We start from the raw sequence: 20715 nt of genomic DNA on the forward strand, positions 1-20715 counted from the left end.
CTGTAATCCCAACATTTTGGGAGGCCAAGGTGGGTGTATCACCAGAGGTCAGGAGTTCGAGACCAGCGTGGCCAACATGAGGAAACCCCATCTCTACTAAAAATACAAAAGTTAGCCAGGCGTGGTGGCATATGCCTGTAGTCTCAGCTACTTGGGAGGATGAAGCAAAAGAATACTTGAATTTGGGAGGCAGAGGCTGCAGTGAGCCGAGATCGTGCCACTGAACTCCAGCCTAGGTGACAGATTGAGACTCTGCCTCAAAAAAAAAAAAAAAAAAAAAAAGGAAGAAAGAAGAAAGGAAGGAAGGAAGGAAGGAAGGAAGGAAGGAAGGAAGGAAAAGAAAAATTGTACATTACCATGTTCACAATTTATAAGCTAACAGTTACCCACATGGGCAGGGACAAAAATAATGTAACTGAAAATTTTGAGGTTAGATTATTATTCCATGAGGTGAATGTTTTGTTACATAATTAGCACTTTATGTTCCTATGTGTTTCATTTAGATTTCTTTCTATGTTTAGCATAGCCCATGTTTCTCTGCCATCTCACCCCACCTTCCCTGACACTAAGTGCTCTTAATAACCCCTTGCTTTCAGGTTGTTACATGTTTCTCTCACAATTAGTTCTCTACTTTCTCACTTCATGTACTCACAAGTCTCATTATAACACCACAGTGCTCTATTATTAGGGAAGGAATCAGTGAGAAAGCTCAACTTTGAACCAACACAGTGAAAGAAGACCCACTTAGAACAGAGACAACACCCCCATGCCTCCAAGCTAAGAGTTTTATAGATGCTTTAGAAAGATGCAATTGGTAATTAATGTGAGACTCACACTATGTATATGACGGGTTATATGTTTGTGATTTGTGTTTTGATGTATAGATTTGTTAATGATAGTTAATTTCAAACTGTGAATTAGTTCTTCTCAATAAGTTGGCTTGTTATCTTTATATAATTCCAAATTATTGAAATTCTTTAGCTATTGATCCATAGGGCATCCATCAAAGTAAATAAAAACAAAAAATATTTAGAAGAAACTTATGTTATAAACAATCCATCCAACAAAACAGGTGCCTGTTTCTGGAATTTAGTTGAACTCAAGAAGCTAGAAAAAGAAGAGGTGTGTATTACGCAAAGGAAAACTGGCAACAAAAGGGGAAGAGATGAAAGAAAATAATTAGGGAAAACATGATCCTCAAGTGGAAGGACATTTTGTAAAACAACTGTCAATATCACGAAAGACAAAGAAACTCTGAGGAACAGTTGCAGTACCAGATTAAGGAGACATGACAAGGAAATGTGAGGTACGACCCTGGATTGGGTCCTGAAGTGTGAAAAAATTGCTATAAAAATTATTGTGTTAATTGTGAAAATTTAAATATGGGCTATGTATCAGATAAAGTATTATATCAATGTTACATTTCCCGAATTTGATCCTTGTACTGTGGTTGTAGAAAAGAATATTCTTATTCTTAGGAGACAGAGGTAGAAGTATTTAAATGGAAATGGGCATGATGTCTGCAACTTATTATCAAATAGTTTCAGAAAAAATATATACAGAGAGGAACAGGGTGAAAAATCAAACCGAAAATGTTAACGAATTTTGAATCTAGGTGAAGTTTCGAGGTATGTGGAAGTTCTTTGGACTATTCTTGTGACATTTCCATATATTTATTGCTTTTCCATATATTTATATAGAATAAATATATTTATATTCCATAAATATACATAGCATGTATATTTATATGACTTATAAACCATCATATACATAGTGTGAGTCTCACATTAATTACCAATTGCATCTTTCTAAAGCATCTATGAAACTCTTAGCTTGGAGGCATTTATAGGTACTTTAAATTTAAAAGTAATAAGGATAATAATGGTAGTAATAATTCAGAGCCACTTAACTAAGAGCTTCACACTAGCTACATTTTTCTGCTTCAAATTAGTCTCCTGTGGTTGGACACCCTTATCTCATCATCTATGATACTTGTAGACATAAGCATGCCAGTGTCTGTGTACAGAGTTTACGTTAAATTTCTTTCATTTTAATTGATTTACATATTTATTTAATACATTATTAAATATTGTTATCACAGAAAAATTATCAGTACAGTATGAAGAACTTCTTTCTTTGAATCATGGAATGTAAGTTACCAACCTTGATATCCCAGAACTGATGCAAGGCAGGTGAGCCCCATAGTGAGGCTCAGCCCACAAGGGTTCTTGGCTTTGCCCAGGAAAGAATTCAGGGGCAAACCGGAAGTAGAAGAAAACAGCTTAATTGAAGCGGCAGTGTTTCCCCTCTGGTGGTGTTATAGCTCCATGACTGCTCCTGCAGAGCAGGGCAACCCCCTAGGAGAGAGTGGCAGCTCAGGGCAGTTTTGCAGTCATATTTATACTCCCTTTTAATTGCACGCCGATTAAGGGATTATGCAGAAATTATGGTTTATGCAGAAATTTTTAGGGAAAGAGTAATAACTTTTGGGCCATTGGGCCATTGCCATGGAAAGGAGTGGTAACGCTGGGGTATTGCCATGGCAATGATAAATTGACATGGCACAGTGGTGGGTGTGTCTGATTGGAAAGCTTCTCCCCGCCCACCCGGATCCTGTTTTACCTAGTCCTCAATCTAGTCTGGTGTCTGAGCCCCACCTTTGCAGTTGAGTCATGCATCCTACCTCAGAACCATCGAATACTTTAGTGCACATTTCCCGCAAAACCACAATTCAACCACCAAAAATCAGAGAATTCACGTGGATACATAATTGCCGTCTAATCCTCAGACCCTGTCTCACGAGTTGTCCCAATAATGCCCTTTACAGCAAATGGATCCACTTTAGAACCATAAGATGGATTTAATTGTAGGTCTGCTCATTCTACTTCACTCTAGAACTGTGTCTTTGACTTTCTTGACTTTTATGACCTTGGCACTTGCAAAGATTACAAGAAGGTTACTTGGTAGAGTGTGCCTCAATTTGAGATTGTCTCTGGTTTCCTCATGATTGGATTTAGGCTGGTGTCTTTGGCAGGAGGGTTACAGATGTGAAGCTGTGGTCTTCTTATCATCCACTCTTGGTAGGACACTATTTTAACATGTCCTCTTACTGGGAATATTCGCTCTGGTCGTTTGAGTAAATCTAGTGTCTGCCAGACTTCTCCAAGATAAAGTTATTCTTTTATAATAAGTTTTGTGGAGGGGTACTTTGAGAATAAATATCCCCTTCATTATCACATTTACAAATTATTAATAACAGTATGGATTCATAGTTTTCTATTTTATGCAGTAGGTTATAATTAGCTAATATTATTATTTATTTTGAAATGCAAATTGTCCCAGATTTGGCCAGTAGGAGCCCTCTCAAGTTGGTCCTCAGTCCCTTTGACATGTCCTCATCATTCCCTGAGCACTTTCCTTTTTTTGTTTTGTTTTATTTTCTGAGATGGAGTCTCACTGTTGCCCAGGCTGGAGTACAATGGTGTGATCTCAGCTCACTGCAACCTCTGCCTCCCAAATTCAAGCGATTCTCCTGCCTCAGCCTCCTGAGTAGCTGGGATTACAGGGACCTCCCCCACCATGCCTGGCTAATTTTTGTATTTTTAGTAGAGATGGTTTCACCTTGTTGGCCAGGCTGATCTCAAACTCCTGACTTTAGGTGATCCACCAACCTCGGCCTCCCAAAAAGCTGGGGTTATAGGCATGAGCCAGCACTCCCAGCATCCCTGAACACTTTCTTAGTTTCTGACACAAGAAATTTCTGTCTCATCTTATGCTTTGTCTACCCAAGCCCTGAAATAAACCAGTTTTGTCAGGAAACTGGTTCTTTTTTGGAGGACAATGGTATTGAGATGACCAGATCTGGGTGCTAGTGATACAGGAGGTGGAAGGAAGCTATTTAGGCAGATAGTGAGGGAAAAGAGTCTTTGGCAGAACTTCCTTTTAACAAAAAGCAGCCCAAGAAATCACTTATTTTCTAACAAAGAGCAGCCTGGAAGCTCTGGCTGCAAACATAAATAAGGAAGCTGGAAGCTTGCACTGGGAGGATGCCAGCATCTGCACAGATAGAAAGGGCTACCTGGGGCCAGGCACGTCCACCATGGGGGCTCCTCCTTTTTTTTAGCACGTGCACAGTAAGAAAGAAATGAGCAACAAGGAGTAGCTCAGGCTGAGTACTCACCTGCATAATAAAAGGTTAGGATGAAGGCTGTCAGAGATTCATGCCCTATGCAGATGGCACACTTGGTCCTAACAGTTTTCTGTGCCCTATTTAGATCAGATACCACCTCCCCACTAAGTCATCTATGAACACCCCTGCATTTCACTTCAGCACGGCAGGGCTTTTTCCGGGACCCCTCTCTGTAGCGGAAGGCTGCTGTCTTTATTTCTCCTATTAAATTTCTGCTGTAAGCCTCACCCTTGGCCTGTCGCTGTCCTTGATTTCCTTGGCTGTAAGACCAAGAACTCTGGGCGCCACCCCAGACAATGAGGCCACTTCACTAGGAGTCTTGTTCACTGTCTTTGGAGCATCACTTCACCCAGACCCTGTCAGTGGTCAGAGCCAGGAATATATGCAGATCTATTTATATGTCTTTATCTACCTCTGTGTATATTAAAAATCCACGTGTGGCTCACGCCTGTAATCCTAGCACTTTGAAAGACCGAGATGGGTGGATCACGAGGTCAGAAGTTTGAGACCAGCCTGACCAACATGGTGAAACCCCATCTCTACTAAAAATACAAAAATTAGCCAGGTGTGGTGGTGGGCACCTGTAATCCCAGCTACTAGGGAGGCTGAGGCAGGAGAATCGCTTGAAACTGGAAGACGGAGGTTGCAATAAGCCAAGATCATGCCACTGCACTGCAGCCTGGGTGAAAGAGCGAAACTCCATCTAAAAAAAAAAAAAAAATTTCCATGTGTTCACACTTATACTGCCCATTCCAATCCAAGAGCACTGGGTTCATTTAGTTTTCTCTCCCTCCCTAGCAGTAAGAAATCTGTCTCCTGCATAACCAAAAAAGAGAATTTCAGACCAATATCCTTGATAAACATTGATGCAAAAATCCTCAATAAAATACTGGCAAACTGAATCCAGCAGCACATCAAAAAGCTTTTACACCATGATCAAGTGGGCTTCATCCCTGGAATGCAAGGCTGGTTCAACATATGCAAATAAATAAATGTAATCCAGCATATAAACAGAACCAAAGACAAAAACCACATGATTATCTCAATAGATGCAGAAAAGGCCTTTGACAAAATTCAACAACACTTCATGCTAAAAACTCTCAATAAATTAGGTATTGATGGGACGTATCTCAAAATAATAAGAGCTATCTATGACAAATCCACAGCCAATATCATACTGAATGGGCAAAAACTGGAAGCATTCCCTTTGAAAACTGGCACAAGACAGGGATGCCCTCTCTCACCACTCCTATTCAACATAGTGCTGGAAGTTCTGGCCAGAGCAATCAGGCAGGAGAAGGAAATAAAAGGTATTCAATTAGGAAAAGAGGAAGTCAAAGTGTCCCTGTTTGCAGACGACATGATTGTATATCTAGAAAACCCCATTGTCTCAGCCCAAAATCTCCTTAAGCTGATTAGCAACTTCAGCAAAGTCTCAGGATACAAAATCAATGTACAAAAATCACAAGCATTCTTGTACACCAATCACAGACAAACAGAGAGCCAAATCATGAGTGAACTCCCATTCACAATTGCTTCAAAGAGAATAAAATACCTAGGAATCCAACTTACAAGGGATGTGAAGGACCTCTTCAAGGAGAACTACAAACCACTGCTCAATGAAATAAAAGAGGATACAAACAAATGGAAGAACATTCCATGCTCATGAGTTGGAAGAATCAATATCGTGAAAATGGCCATACTGCCCAAGGTAATTTATAGATTCAATGCCATCCCCATCAAGCTACCAATGACTTTCTTCACAGAATTGGAAAAAACTACTTCAAAGTTCATATGGAACCAAAAAAGAGCCCGCATCGCCAAGTCAATCCTAAGCCAAAAGAACAAAGCTGGAGGCATCACGCTACCTGACTTCAAACTATACTACAAGGCTACAGTAACCAAAACAGCATGGTACTGGTACCACAACAGAGACATAGATCAATGGAACAGAACAGAGGCCTCAGAAATGATGCCACATATCTACAACTATCTGATCTTTGACAAACCTGACAAAAACAAGAAATGGGGAAAGGATTCCCTATTTAATAAATGGTGCTGGGAAAACTGGCTAGCCATATGTAGAAAGCTGAAACTGGATCCCTTCCTTACACCTTATACAAAAATTAATTCAAGATGGATTAAAGACTTACATGTTAGACCTAAAACCATGAAAATCGTACAAGAAAACCTAGGCAATACCATTCAGGACATAGGCGTGGGCAAGGACTTCATGTCTAAAACACCAAAAGCAATGGCAACAAAAGCCAAAATTGACAAATGGGATCTAATTAAACTAAAGAGCTTCTGCACAGCAAAAGAAACTACCATCAGAGTGAACAGGCAACCTATAGAATGGGAGAAAATTTTTGCAACCTACTCATCTGACAAAGGGCTAATATCCAGAATCTACAATGAACTCAAACAAATTTACAAGAAAAAAACAAACCACCCCATCAAAAAGTGGGCAAAGGACATGAACAGACACTTCTCAAAAGAAGACATTTATGCAGCCAAAAAACACATGAAAAAATGCTCATCATCACTGGCCATCAGAGAAATGCAAATCAAAACCACAGTGAGATACCATCTCACACCAGTTAGAATGGCCATCATTAAAAAGTCAGGAAACAACAGGTGCTGGAGAGGATGTGGAGAAATAGGAACACTTTTACACTGTTGGTGGGACTGTAAACTAGTTCAACCATTGTGGAAGTCAGTGTGGCGATTCCTCAGGGATCTCGAACTAGAAATACCATTTGACCCAGCCATCCCATTACTGGGTATATACCCAAAGGACTATAAATCATGCTGCTATAAAGACACATGCACACGTATGTTTGTTGTGGCACTATTCACAATAGCAAAGAGTTGGAACCAACCCAAATATCCAACAACGATAGACTGGATTAAGAAAATGTGGCACATATACACCATGGAATACTATGCAGCCATAAAAAATGATGAGTTCATGTCCTTTGTAGGGACATGGATGAAACTGGAAAACATCATTCTCTGTAAACTATCTCAAGGACAAAAAACCAAACACCACATGTTCTCACTCATAGGTGGGAATTGAACAATAAGAACTCATGGACACAGGAAGGGGAACATCACACTCCGGGGACTGTTGTGCGGTGGGGGGAGGGGGGAGGGACAGCATTAGGAGATATACCTAATGCTAAATGACGAGTTAATGGGTGCAGCAAAACAACATGGCACATGGATACATATGTAACAAACCTGCACATTGTGCACATGTACCCTAAAACCTAAAGTATAATAAAAAAAAATTCAAAAAAAAATAAAAAAGAAATCTGTCTCCTGTTACCCTCAGTCTATTTACTTATTTGATCAATTCCCTAGTATGTCAGCACTCTGATTCCTGCCACCACCCACTCCCCCATAAGAATGTGTTGTTCCTCGCCACACTTGGGCTCCCATACTGCAGGATTTTGCTGCCATCTCTGCCTCCCTCCATGGACTCCCCTGGATTTTCTTAGGGCTCTGACTCCCCAGGTGGCTAACCTACTGCACAGATGCCTTCTCACCCAGCCTGGGCTCCAACACTCCCACATCAGGCCACCTGTCTCTGGAGACATTCTTCCCATGCTCCTGAAGTTCTAACACCAGTGGGACATTATCCATGCATGCATTTCCTCCTCCCAATGCCCAAGAGTGAGAGTTCATTCATCTTCTAGCAGGCTTGTCTATTTGTCACCATTATAAAATCAGATGAAAATAACAGGGAAAGTGAAATTTACATGGAGGGAATTCTGCAACTGAAAACACATCAAGGTATTTACAAGCTTCAATGCTGCAGGCTAGACTTACTGAGTTATCAATACGATAACCCATGAAGCTTTCAATTCTCTGAGCTCCAATCCTATGACATTTGTTGAAGTATTGGAGGCTTGGTAGACAGCATGGGATTCTGAAGCCGAAAAGACAGAACCTGCTCTTCCTCCCTTCCCAAGATTGTGGAATGTTTTATCAGTGTCCCAGATAATATCAAGAATTCAGAGAATGTGCCTCAAAGCCTCCTCCATTTTAGCAAAGTCATCTGCCCATTCTGCTTTTATTCTTAAACAAGTCTTCAGATGTGCCAGATCTTCTCTTATCACTGAATGACTCATGTATTGAGCAGTTCTCTGCCCAGTATTTACTTCAACGATTCGGATCACTCTGGCACGACGATGATGGCATGCTGCATTTGTTTCTCCTCTTTTCTCTGACTTTCAAGAAGCTGTAGGCAATTTAAATGGTGTGGAGGATGCCATTGACATGGTACCTTTCGGGCCTCCACTCTCAGCTCTTGATCCCCATCTCAACTTTCAGCTTTTCACCAGAGGCAGCATTGCATGCAGGAAAGAAGGTGGGTTTTGGAGGCACTCAGATATAGTTCAAAATCTGTTGAAGTGAAGATTCATTAACTTATCTGTAGAATAGTGTCAAAAGTTATACGCATTTTGCTAAATTTCTGTGAGGATTTGGGACAACATCAATATAATGGGGAACATAATTTGACCATATTGTATTTGATTTTTTTTTTTTACTTCCCGCTTTCCAAGTACATGGTCTTGATTCTAGTACATTCAAGGCACACATCAGCCTGAGAAAGGGGGATGTTTTCTATAAAAGGAACGCAAAACAAAATTAACAAACAACAGTGCAACAGCTAATATTCAATTTCTGTCTTTGAACCTATGATTTATGTTCTATCAAAAAGATACTGGCACTACCATGTTCATCATAGCACTATTCACAATAGAAAAGACATGGAATCAACCCAGGTGCCCATCAACAGTGGACTGGACAAAGAAAATGTGGTACATATACACCATGGAATACTATGCAGCCTTAAAAAAGAATGAAATCATGTCCTTTGGAACAGCATGGATGCAGGTGGAAGCCATTATCCTAAGGGAATGAATCTACACAGAAAACCAAATACTGCATGTTCTCACTTATAAGTGGGAGCTCATGCCTATAATCCCAGGACTTTGGGAGGCTGAGGTGGGCAGATCACCTGAGGTCAGGAGTTGAAGACCAGCCTGGCCAACATGGTGAAACCCCGTCTCTTCTAAAAGTGCAAAAAACAAATCAGCCAGGTGTGGTGGCACATGTCTGTAGTCACAGCTACTCAGGAGGCTGAGATGTGAGAATCACTTAAACCCAGGAGGTGGACATTGCAGTGACCAGAGATCATGCCACTGCACTTGCTCCTGGGCAACAGGCAACAGAGTGATACTCGGTCTCAAAAAACAAATAAATAAAGTAAGTGCAAGCTAAACATTGGGTCTTCATGGACATAAAGATGGCAACAATAGACACTGGGGATGATTAAAGGAGGCAGGGTTAAAAAAACTACCAGTTGGGTACTATACTCAGTACCTAAGTGACAGGATCAATCTCACCCCAAACCTCAGCATCATACAATATACCCAGGTAGCAAACCTGCACATGTACCCCATGAATCTTAAATAACAACTGAAAAATTAAAAAAAAAATTAAACCCCTATGGTTTAGTTGAAAAAGGGAAAACATTTAGAAGTTTAAAAACATAAGAAGTGTACTTTTAAATGGAGCAAAACAAAAGCCTATTGGGTGAGGCATTTGCCCTCAAAAAAGATTAGCTGAATTCATTTCTTTTTCGTTAGCATTGTGGGTTAAACTGTAGAGTTTTATGTAAGGTACAAACAGCAGAAAGAAGAGGAAAGCAACTTGCCCTTTTCCAGCCCTGAAACAAAAAGGTAAAGGAATAGGGATTGAGAAGGGAGAATTAGATGGAAGGAGAGCCACGCCCAATTCTTCCCTGCAAAGTGTGCTGTACATGCTGAGTTCGTGGACTCTTGTCTTGTTGCTTATTGAGGTCCCAGGAAGGAGGATACCTCCAGAGCAGCCTCATACCAAACAGAACATCGTCCATCATGGTCAGGCAGAGAAATGCCTGGGAGTTGAGCTCCTCAGCTCCTCTTCGTTTCTACAAGGTAAGGACACTGGAGTCCAGGGCCAGCGGGGCTGCTGCAGGGCTGCTCAGATAAGGCAAAGTGATCCACAGCAGAGGCTGAGGATACATCATCTGGCCAGGTGACCACATGGAAGAGAAGGCAGGTTCAGGAGTCAGCAGGCAGTGAGACAGGAGGAGACTCCTGGTCAGCTTGTGGAGGTGACTGGTACAGTCCAGAGCATTGCCCAGAAAAATAGCCCATGCATTTATGAGCCCAAAACAGCAGGACTGGAAGCAGTCGATCAAGGGACATCATCCTGGTGGCCAGCAAATGTTGCCAGATCACACCCCAAATCCAGCACGAGGTCAGTGTCCCCCTTTACCCCAAACCTAAGAGGCTATGTGGTCTCCCCTCAGTGACTTCTCTGCCAACTGCACCATCTTTGAGGGCAGGCAGGGAGAGAGGCGGTGTTTGGAGAGACCCCTTTGCTCTCAGCTTATTTCTTCATTCTCTTACAATTTTTATCTAAATTAGATTTTTTAAATCCAAAAAGTATTATTTAATTTTCTTAGGTTGGGCTGTTTAAACCATGATAAAGATTTAAGTTTTGCTTCATCCCCCAGAGAGTGGGGGAAAGGTACATCTATGAAGGTCTTAGAGTCTATGAAGACTAAAGCTGTTCGTACCTGACTTGTTCCCACAATGCTTTTAGGTACAACTCTGTCCCAGTGACTTCCACCAAAATAAACAGCCAAGAAACTGAAAACAGGGCCTGAGCACAGCCAAGTCATGTTCCGAGAAAGGTTATTAACAACCCGTCTGTCCCTGGATCTCTCAGCCAACCGTGAGTATGCCACTAGTGGCCAAGGATAGGAGAACGGGGAGGGCCACTGACTTCCATTTACTTCTTTATTGATCATACCCAGTGAATTCACCTCTTTTCCATTTTTAAGGACCTGATATTAAGAGCCTTGAATTTCATGAAAATAAGAGAAATTATTAGGGAAGTTTTGCATGTGCTAATCTAAGACTTTCTGCTACTCTGGCCATGGTAGGACAGCAATATCAGCCATTTCTCATTCCCATGTGTCCCAGGAGATGACAACAGGGAAAAGCCTATATACCACATCTGAGTAGAGACTTAGCTTTTTATTCTTTTTTATTTATGCATTTATTTTTATTTTATTTATTTATTTTTTGGGGGGGTCTTATTCTGTCACCCAGGCTGGAGTGAAGTGGTAGAGTCTGGCTCATTACAACCTCCGCCTCCTAGGCTCAAACGATCCTCCCACCCTAGCCTCCTGAGTATCTGGGACTGCCAGCACATGCCACCACACCCAGCTTATTTTAAAATTTTTTTATAGAGATGGAGTTTCACCACGTGGCCAGGCTGGTCTCAAACTCCTGGGCTCAAGCAATCCACCTGCCTCGGCCTCCCGAAGTATGGGGATTACAGGCGTGAGCCACTGCACCTGGTCTAGACTTACTTTTTTAAAAGAGCCTTGAGCTCAAGTGAATTTTAAAGACTTGGATTAAAGGAAGAAAACAAATCACAAGGCAAAGCAGGAGAGGAAAGTGCACCACCTGTAACTGTATCATAAAACATCAGTGATTCAGCCTGGGAAGCTGCCCTGCCAAAACAGTGTTTTCAGTGTGCTTGGAACATAATTTGTGCTTAATTTTAAATGAAACTGATTAGAAGTATATCTATATTTTATTTACCAACAAGGCCAAATGACTCACTAGTGTGAGCTGTGTGTCTGCCCAAGCTTTGCATCTACCGAAGTCTATATAAAAAGATTCCTAATTCGGAAGAGACAATGGGAATTTTCCGACTGGCAGCTCTTGTCTTGGTTAATTAGATGGTATTAAGAAGAAAAAGGTTGGCCACGTTATCTTGAGGAAAGTATTATTAGAGATGGAAGTAGATCCTAAAACATTTAATACCCTGTGTTCTGGTCTCTAACGTGCCATCTGGAATAGTTACTTAGGGAAAATTACAACAAATTGATAGAAATAATAAAAAATTGCCTCAACTAACAAAAATAAAAGCTCTCTTGATGAAAAATAGCATTTTAAGTGTAATTTGTGAATCATGATTTGACAGATGACAAATATAGGTTTAAAAGTGGCACAGGACTTGTGTCTCTCATTAGAATCACCACCACAGATGTACTATTAAAACTCAAGGGCCGGGAGTATTGGCTTATGCCTGTAATCCCAATACTTTCAGAGGCTGAGGCAGGTGGATCACCTGAGGTCAGGAGTTTGAGACCAGCCTGGCCAACATGGTGAAACCCCTGTCTCTACTAAAAATACAAAAATTAGCTGGAAGTGGTGGCACATACCTGTAATCCCAGCTACTTGGGAGGCTGAGGCAGAAGAATTGCTTGAACCCAGGAGGCAGAGGTTGTGGTGAGCCAAGATTGCACCATTGCACTCCAGCCTGGGCAACCAGAGCAAGACCTTGTCAAAAAAAAAAAAAAAAAAAAAAGTCGAGTAACTTCTCCAAGACCCATTTAAAACACACACAACCTATTAGAATGGCCCAAATCCAGAACACTGACAACACGAAATGCTGGTGAGGAAGTGGAGCACCAAGAACTCTCTTTGCTGGTGGGAGTGCAACATGGTTCAGACCCTTTGGAAGACAGTTTGGAGATTTCTTACAAAACTAAACATACTCATCATATGATCCAGCAATTATGCGCCTTGGTATTTACCCTAAGAAGTTGAAAAGTTGTGTTCACACAAAACCTGCACGCAGATATTTATAGCAGCTTTATTCCTAATTACCAAAATGAGGAAGCAAGCAAGATGTCCTTCAGTGGGTGAATGGATACGTAAACTGTGATACATCCAGACAATTGAAAATTATTCAGTGCTAAAAAGAAATGAGCGATCAAGCCATGAAAAGAGATGGAGGAAACTTGCATGCCTATTACTACGTGAAAGCAAGCAATCTGTAAACGCTGTGTACTGTATAATTCCAACTACATGACATTCTGGGCAAGGCAAAACTAGAGACAGGAAAAAGATCAGCAGTGTGGTTACCGGGGCAAGCAGGGAGGGAGGGATGAACAGGCTGAGCACATTTTTAGGACCGTGAAACTATTCTGTAGGATACTATAATGACAGATACATGTCACAATCCGTAGAATGAACAATACCAAGGGTGAACCATAATGTAAACTATGGACTTCGGGTAATAATGCTGGGTCAATGTAGATTCATCAGTTGTAATAATTGTACTACTCTTGTGGGGGATGCCAATGCTAGGAGAGATTATGTGGGTCCTAGGGCTGTGAGTCTACAGTTTATCTCTGTGCCTTTCCCTCTGTTTTGCTGTAAGCCTAAAACTGCCCCCAAAAAATTGTCTTTAAAAAAAAGCTATCAACTCACAAATCTCATACATATTTTTCTTTATTTTCTGGCTTAAACAAAGAAGGAATATTCTGATGAATTACTTTGTTTTTAAAGTCACAGATAAAGAAAATTATATCATGACAACCTTTTTTCAAAAAGTTTCTCATGCTCTCTACCAATTAGTTTAGGATAAGCAGAAAGACTGAAAGGCTTAAGACATGGTTCTCAGAAATAATAAACAACGGTGAACACACCTGCTGTTTACTTACTTCTTGCCAGGTGCTACAAAACACCTGATGGAAAATGAGGGAAAAGTGCTGGTCTCACAAAGGTCATTTCAGCTTTATCTGGGCCCACTGGCAAGTAAACAGCAGCAGAATCCTTTTGGACCAAGGACAGCAATATGGTAACTTTACGGTGAAAGCTTTCCATTTTATCCTTCAGAAATGTCTTTTTTCTTTAATAAGTGGGGCAAAATGGAGGTTAGGAGATAAAACTTTCTTGTGACATGGTTCATTTCTGGTTTTGCTAACAGAATTGCTCATCATTTTCTGTTTGAGAAAAAGCATTTTATCATTCTGAAGCCTAGAGCATGCTTGGAAAAGAGGAATAGTTCTAACCTCAGACTCATAATTTCAAAGCATAGATTCTGTAGTCATATCTAGTTATATGTTGTGAAATTCAGTTCTCTTATGAGTAAATAAATAGGGTTTGGAATGTTTTGTTGACAAAATATTGTAGACAGGATGAAAGCGTCTTTTAAAGTTAATGATCATGTGATAGCACACTGCAAAGAAAAAAGCCCAGATAAAACACAAAAAATAAAGATAAATGGAATATATTTTGGCATAGCCAAATTACCTGCTACAAAGAGGAGTAGCTATGCTTTAGGTGGAAAATAAATGAGGCACATTCTGTCCAAAACAAAACTTTTTGAAGGGAATATATTTCATTGAAGTTTTTAAAGTGTGGCTGAAGCTATTATCTAATGTTATGGATCTATTAAAAAATGCCTACAAGAGAACCCTGTGGACTCCCTTGCCTTTTCTTTGTCATATTTAGGATCATTTATCTTTCCTTCTGAAGGGGGGGAAAAACCCACATCTAGCTGGTACAGGATAATCTCTCGATTAACCAGATAATTAAGCAGCTTTGACCTGGATTCCATAGTGCCAGTGACGTAGCCCCTGGTGTTTACCCTGACACACCTCCTGGACTCCATTACGTCAGTCATATGCAGAGTCCCCAGGCCTTCCCACTTCCACCTGTGGGTAACTCAATCACTGACCTCTGTGTCACAAATGTTACTCCATGGCCAAAAGCACTCCATAGTTTGAGAGGGTTCTTTTTAGGGCATGGGGTACCATTTAATGCGAAATCTACTTTGAAATCTTCAAAGATTAAATGCTGTTTTATCACTGATTTCAAAGTTCGAAGACGTTTAAGAGCACTTATGATCTGGTCTTATCATCTCTTTCCAGCTTTTCTACAACTCTGTCTCCCATTATCCCACACTGTTACACAGCTGGAACACTAGGGTGTTTTTTTTTTTCTTGTTTGTGTGTTTGCTTAATGCTTCCACTAATTTGTTTCATTTGCAAAAATCTGCTTCTCCTCTAATTCTGACTATTTATGTCTCATGCACCCTTCCTCCAAGCAGCATTTAAATGGCATTTCCTCTGTGAAGTCTTCTCTGGATCTCTGTCAACTCCTGGCTAGACATAATCTCTTCTTTCCTTTTGCATTCTCATAGCAGTTAGCTAGTACTTCTCTTATAGACAGATGATCATATTCTAGTTGACATTTGTTATTCAAATGCAACTCTTATTTTCTCTAATAATAACAACAATAATAGCATCTACCATTGTTTTGAGGGCTCACTATTAGGCCAGCACTATCTAGCTGGTGCTTTATTCCTCACAGTAACTCTATCAAGCAAATATTACAATATCTGTTTTACAGATGCACAAACTGAGGCTTAGAGAGCTTAAAGTAGTGTCCAAGACCACAGAGCCACCGTGTGCTGGGATTTAGTAAGTCCCCAGTCCAAATTTAGAGCCTATTATCTCAGCCACTGCTATATTGCTAGATCCTGAAGTTCTTTAAGGGAAAAGAGAGGGAACTCACATTTACTGAACACCTAATCTCTGCATGGCACTGCAGCAGGAACCTTCATGCATATTATCTGATTTATCTCTGAGTGAGATGGTATAATCCACATTTTGCAACTGAGAAAACCAAGCTTCACCATAAATACATATGTTTCAAGGGGAGCTGACTGGATTAAGATATTTGTGGTGCATATAACTGATGAAAGATTGATAATCAGAATATATAAACATGTCCTACAAGTTAATGAGGAAACTAATATCTACCCTATAGGGAAATGGGCAAAGGAAATGAACAGGCAATTCATCAAAGAAGGAGGCAGAATGAGCCAAAATCTATGAAACGGTGCTTAGCTTTACTAGAATTAAGGAGAATACAAATTTAAACAATGAGTTACAACTTCATACTCATCAAATTGACAAAAATTAAAATATCTAATGGTCCCCAAATGTTAAGGTAACGAGAATTTTCATACACTGGAACTGGGAATAAAAATTGATACAGCCATTTTAGAGAGCAGTTTCACTTCTACATACTGTAGAGCCTATTATCTCAGCCACTGCTATACATACTGTAGAAGTGAAACTGGAGGTTTGAATTGTCCCAAGATAAGTACAAGTGTGTTCACTCCAGTATTGTTTAGAAAATATAAAACTATGATATTATAATATAATGGAATATGTTACTAAGAAAAAAGAATAACCTATATGCATCAAAAATAGATAAATCTTGAAAGCATAATGTGATGACACAACTAGAGAGCACTTTCTGTGAACCAGAAAGTGGGCTGTCACCAGAAATCAAATCTGCTGGTGGTGTGATCTTGGACTTTCCAGGCTCCAGAACTATGAGAAATAAATTTCTGTTGTTAATTTTTTTAAGTTGCAAAAGTGTTGACCAGCCTGGCCAACATGGCAAAACCCTGCAAAAAATACAAAAAAATAGCCAGGCGTGGTGGCACATGCCTGTAATCCCAGCTACTCCGGAGGCTGAGGCGTGAGAATTGTGTGAACCCAAGAGGCGGAGGTTGCAGTGAACCAAGATGGCACCACTGCCCTCCAGCCTGGGCAACAGAGGGCTACTTTGTCTCAAAAACAAAAACAAAAAACCCTCCACAACCAACAACAAAAACCCACTTATGGAAGCAGAAGAGGAGGAGAAAGCAGGGAGGAGCCAGTCTTGAAGACATCATCACTCTGTATTTATACCTGATTCTAAGAGTCCCAGAGAAACATCCTGATTATTTTGGGGCCTATTTTTAAAACAAATGAACTCATGGATTTAATGTCTGTTCTTCATACCCAATTAACAAAATGGATCTGTGTTATATTTTCACTTGATGAAACAGGAGTTGAGTTCCCCTGGCTCCCAACTGTTGATGTTTGTAACTGGATGGCATCTGGTTTATTCTCACCATTGCCATCTAACAGCTACTGCAAATCCAAGAACCTGGTGCCCACAATTATTAAGTAAATTTTTGGTCCACATTCCTTCAGAAAGAAAATTTACCCCACCTCCCGTCACTTGACTAAGTGACAGAAATTGATGGTGTCAGGCAAACATCTAGTGAAATGCAGCTTAAGTGTATGGCCCAAACTACAAAAATGCACTGACTTTATATTAGGAGTTAGCAAAGCACAACAAGTTTTAACAAGATCTGAACAGACTGGAGGTTTGAATTGTATAAACATATTTTGGTGCCAAAAGAAAACATTGTAGAGTGGTTTGAGCACCTCAAAAATAGATGGTTCTCCAGGAAAGGAGAACCTAGTGCCTCTCCTGAAGGGCAGGGTTGAGGAAGGTATTAATACCTGGTTTAACATTTTCAAACTCTCTCTTCCTTGATCCGTTACTTATTTTAAATTGGTTTGCCATTTTATCTGCGTTTGATTTAAATTTTTGTTTGTTTGTTCTACCTTTTTCAGTAAAATCCAGTACAAATAAACATAGAGAAAAATTGGAAGGCCCTTCTGGAGAGTACTTATTTCACCCTTCTCTCAGCCTATCCCTGTGAAGTTTCAGGGCATTAAAGTGTTCCATCTAGCCAAGAATAGGACCCATCAAAAATTATACTATGTAAGTCTCTCTACTGATTTCTGTATTATATAGACTTAATTTGAACAAGGACTGTATTAATTGAAAAAAGAAGTTGCAATAGAGCATTCTGGTGGCAGGGAAAAGACTATATATGGAAACTGCCATCTGATCTGATCTGCTCAAAGTTAGTGACAGTTAAAGGGATTGTACATTGACTGTGTATCTATGAGCCTCAGTGCTTTGCCCAAAATGGCAGAGATACTTCCTCTTCTCATATTCCCATCTTTGCTGAATTATTAACCTAATACCACTGTATGTTGTCCATTACTCTGTAAAAAAAATTACCTCAAAATTTAGCAGTATAAAACCACAGACCTGTATTACACATAGTTTCAAAGAGTCAGGAATCCAGGTGTAGTTTAACAGAGTGGCTCTGGCTCAAGGACTCTCATGAGGCTGTCATCAAGGTATAACCCACGGCTGCAGTGTCATCTGACGACTTGACTGGGTATGTAGGTTCTGCTTTCAGGATGGCACACTCACATGGCTGTTGGAAGAAAGCTTTAGCTCCTTGCGGACGGGTGGCAGAAAGCCTCAGTTCCTTGCTCATTAGGCACTCTATAGGCTGTTTGAGTGTCTTCATGATATGATAGCTGGCTTCCCACAGAGGGAGTGAATTGAGGGAGAAACAAGGCTGAACCACATTATCTTTTATAATATAGCCTAAGGAGTCACATGGCATCACTTCTGCAGTGTTCCACTGATCATCCAGACAAATCCTGATATCGTCTGGGAGGGGATTATCCGGAGTGTGACAGACAGGAGGCAGAGATCATTGCAAGCCATCTTCAAGGCAGGCTACCACAACTACCCCTCCAGGTAATGAACTATTAATATTTGCTTTAAAACTCTGGATCCGTGTTTCAAGTAACTTCTTTTCCCTAGTGCACTCAAGTTTATATTACCCTTGGGAATTAAAAAAATTGAAAATGTATAAATATTACTGCTGGACTTTGTGTTGCCCCTCTAGAAGTATGTTCAAAAGGACAGTTTCTTTTGGAGCGCAGGGGAAATCGTCTGGAATCAGATTGTGATGATACTTGCATAACATTGTGAATATATAATACTAAAACCCTTGAACTGTGCACTTTAAAATGCTTAAAATAAGTTATGTGAATTTTATCTCAAAAAAATGACTTAAAAAGAGAGGGCATGCATGGTATTATTATCAAATTGGCTAGTTTAGAAAGACTTAGAGTTGCTTTTAGCTCTTTCTGTTCTGTTTGTTTTGTCAGCTCAAAATTTTAAGTATGATTAACAAGACACTATTAGGTCCTGGGAAAATGGATTCATGGAAATAAAACTCATGATAGGTTGGAATGTGCTGGTGCAGTGTAAATGACAAGGGTTTTCAGAGCACGGTGGCATACATTCTTGTGATCTGACTCCCATGATCCTTCCACTAAAACAATAATTATAGCATATTTTATTCTGGCCTAACAAGTGTTGAAAATGTTAGTAATGGACTTATGTATTGTTTGAGCAGTTCTCCCAGATGCTTTTTTTCGGGGCATTTTTCACAATTTGTGATTTCACTTGGCAATTGTTTTGCATTATGTTGTAGTGTGTTGTCAGTTATTTGGAGAGGCACCACAATTTTTTGTCTCACATTTAATACTATTTATGGCTATGAGACCTGAGTCTGACAAAGCTCCTTGAGCAGTTTTAGCTGTAATGTAAGCATCATCCTTATCAGTAAATAGGAAAACAAAGTCAATATCAACTAGCACTGATTTTCTCCATATACCAGGAATCATGTATATTGCATCATTTAATATTAAGCAACTGTCCTGAATAGTTGTTAGTCTTGCCATTGAGCTTCAGATTGACCTTTCCCAGAGGTCATATAACCAGTTAAAAATATATCACCAAAATTACAATGCTCAAACACAAGGTGTCTATCCACTTTGAAGCAATTCAATATATCATAATCAAATTGAACTGAAATTAATAATATTGAATTCATTCAACTAGAAATGTACAAAGATTGTGTGTCAGCTGGAACTCTCCAAGAAGCCATTGTAGGATAAGCTGAAATGGCACAACTACTTAGAAGAAGGAGATAAATAAACAAACAATTCTAGGTGCCCTAAACCACATTTCAAAATCATTTAGCTTAGTAAGAGGAGCTCTTTGAAACAGCAACTTATAGATAGATTACTTTGGAATATTGCTAACCAGAAAACATCAATTGTGGAGAATCACCTTATAGGAATACTAAAATTTCATAGTAAATAGTTAAAAAAAAGATTTAATCTTGAAAAGTAACCAGGGGAATTGTAAATATAAGCTGATTTTATCTTATATTTAATAAAATGTTGGTTTTCATTGCATCTATATGTTAATTCTTTAAAATGAACAAATAATAAATGAAATGTTTATGTATAAAGTTTTGGGGGACATTGTCTTTCTAAAAATGTAGGTTGGCACCTTTCCTTTATGTGCCTCACTGATACAGTGGAATTATAAAGAGGATTATTTCACTAAAATATTCTAGGATTTGACCTGTTTCCCAGGGGCCATTATTAATTCTCTGATACTGAAATCACATCCTGCAATCATTGGCTCTGCCTTCCTCAGTTGTAAACTGCTGTTACTTTGTCAGGTCCTCATTATCAACACATATGTGTATGATTCTAGCAGTTTCCCAAAATCTGTTTTTTCAAGGCAACTTTTGCATGATTGCTGATTTCACTTGTCAATTGTTTTCCATTATGCATTGTGATAACAATTTTATTTCCAAAATCAAAAAAGAAAATCAGCGACAATCTCCCTAAGTGGACAGACAGTTCATTCGTGAGGGCTTTTGTTCAGTTGACATTTGCTTCCCTCTACAACCTTGTAACTCAAATAATAAATACTGTGACACTGAGGCCATCCTCTTGGTAAGAGATGATGTGGCTTCCTGGCTTCTCATAACCCCAGTGGTATCCACCTCGACCATGGTACCCACCTGTTTTTCAGGGAATTATTCCTTACCACCCACATTCCATTGCTGTTGTG

This window comes from Nomascus leucogenys, chromosome 4 (genome assembly GCF_006542625.1).
Source record: "Nomascus leucogenys isolate Asia chromosome 4, Asia_NLE_v1, whole genome shotgun sequence".
In the NCBI taxonomy this organism is placed as follows: domain Eukaryota; kingdom Metazoa; phylum Chordata; class Mammalia; order Primates; family Hylobatidae; genus Nomascus; species Nomascus leucogenys.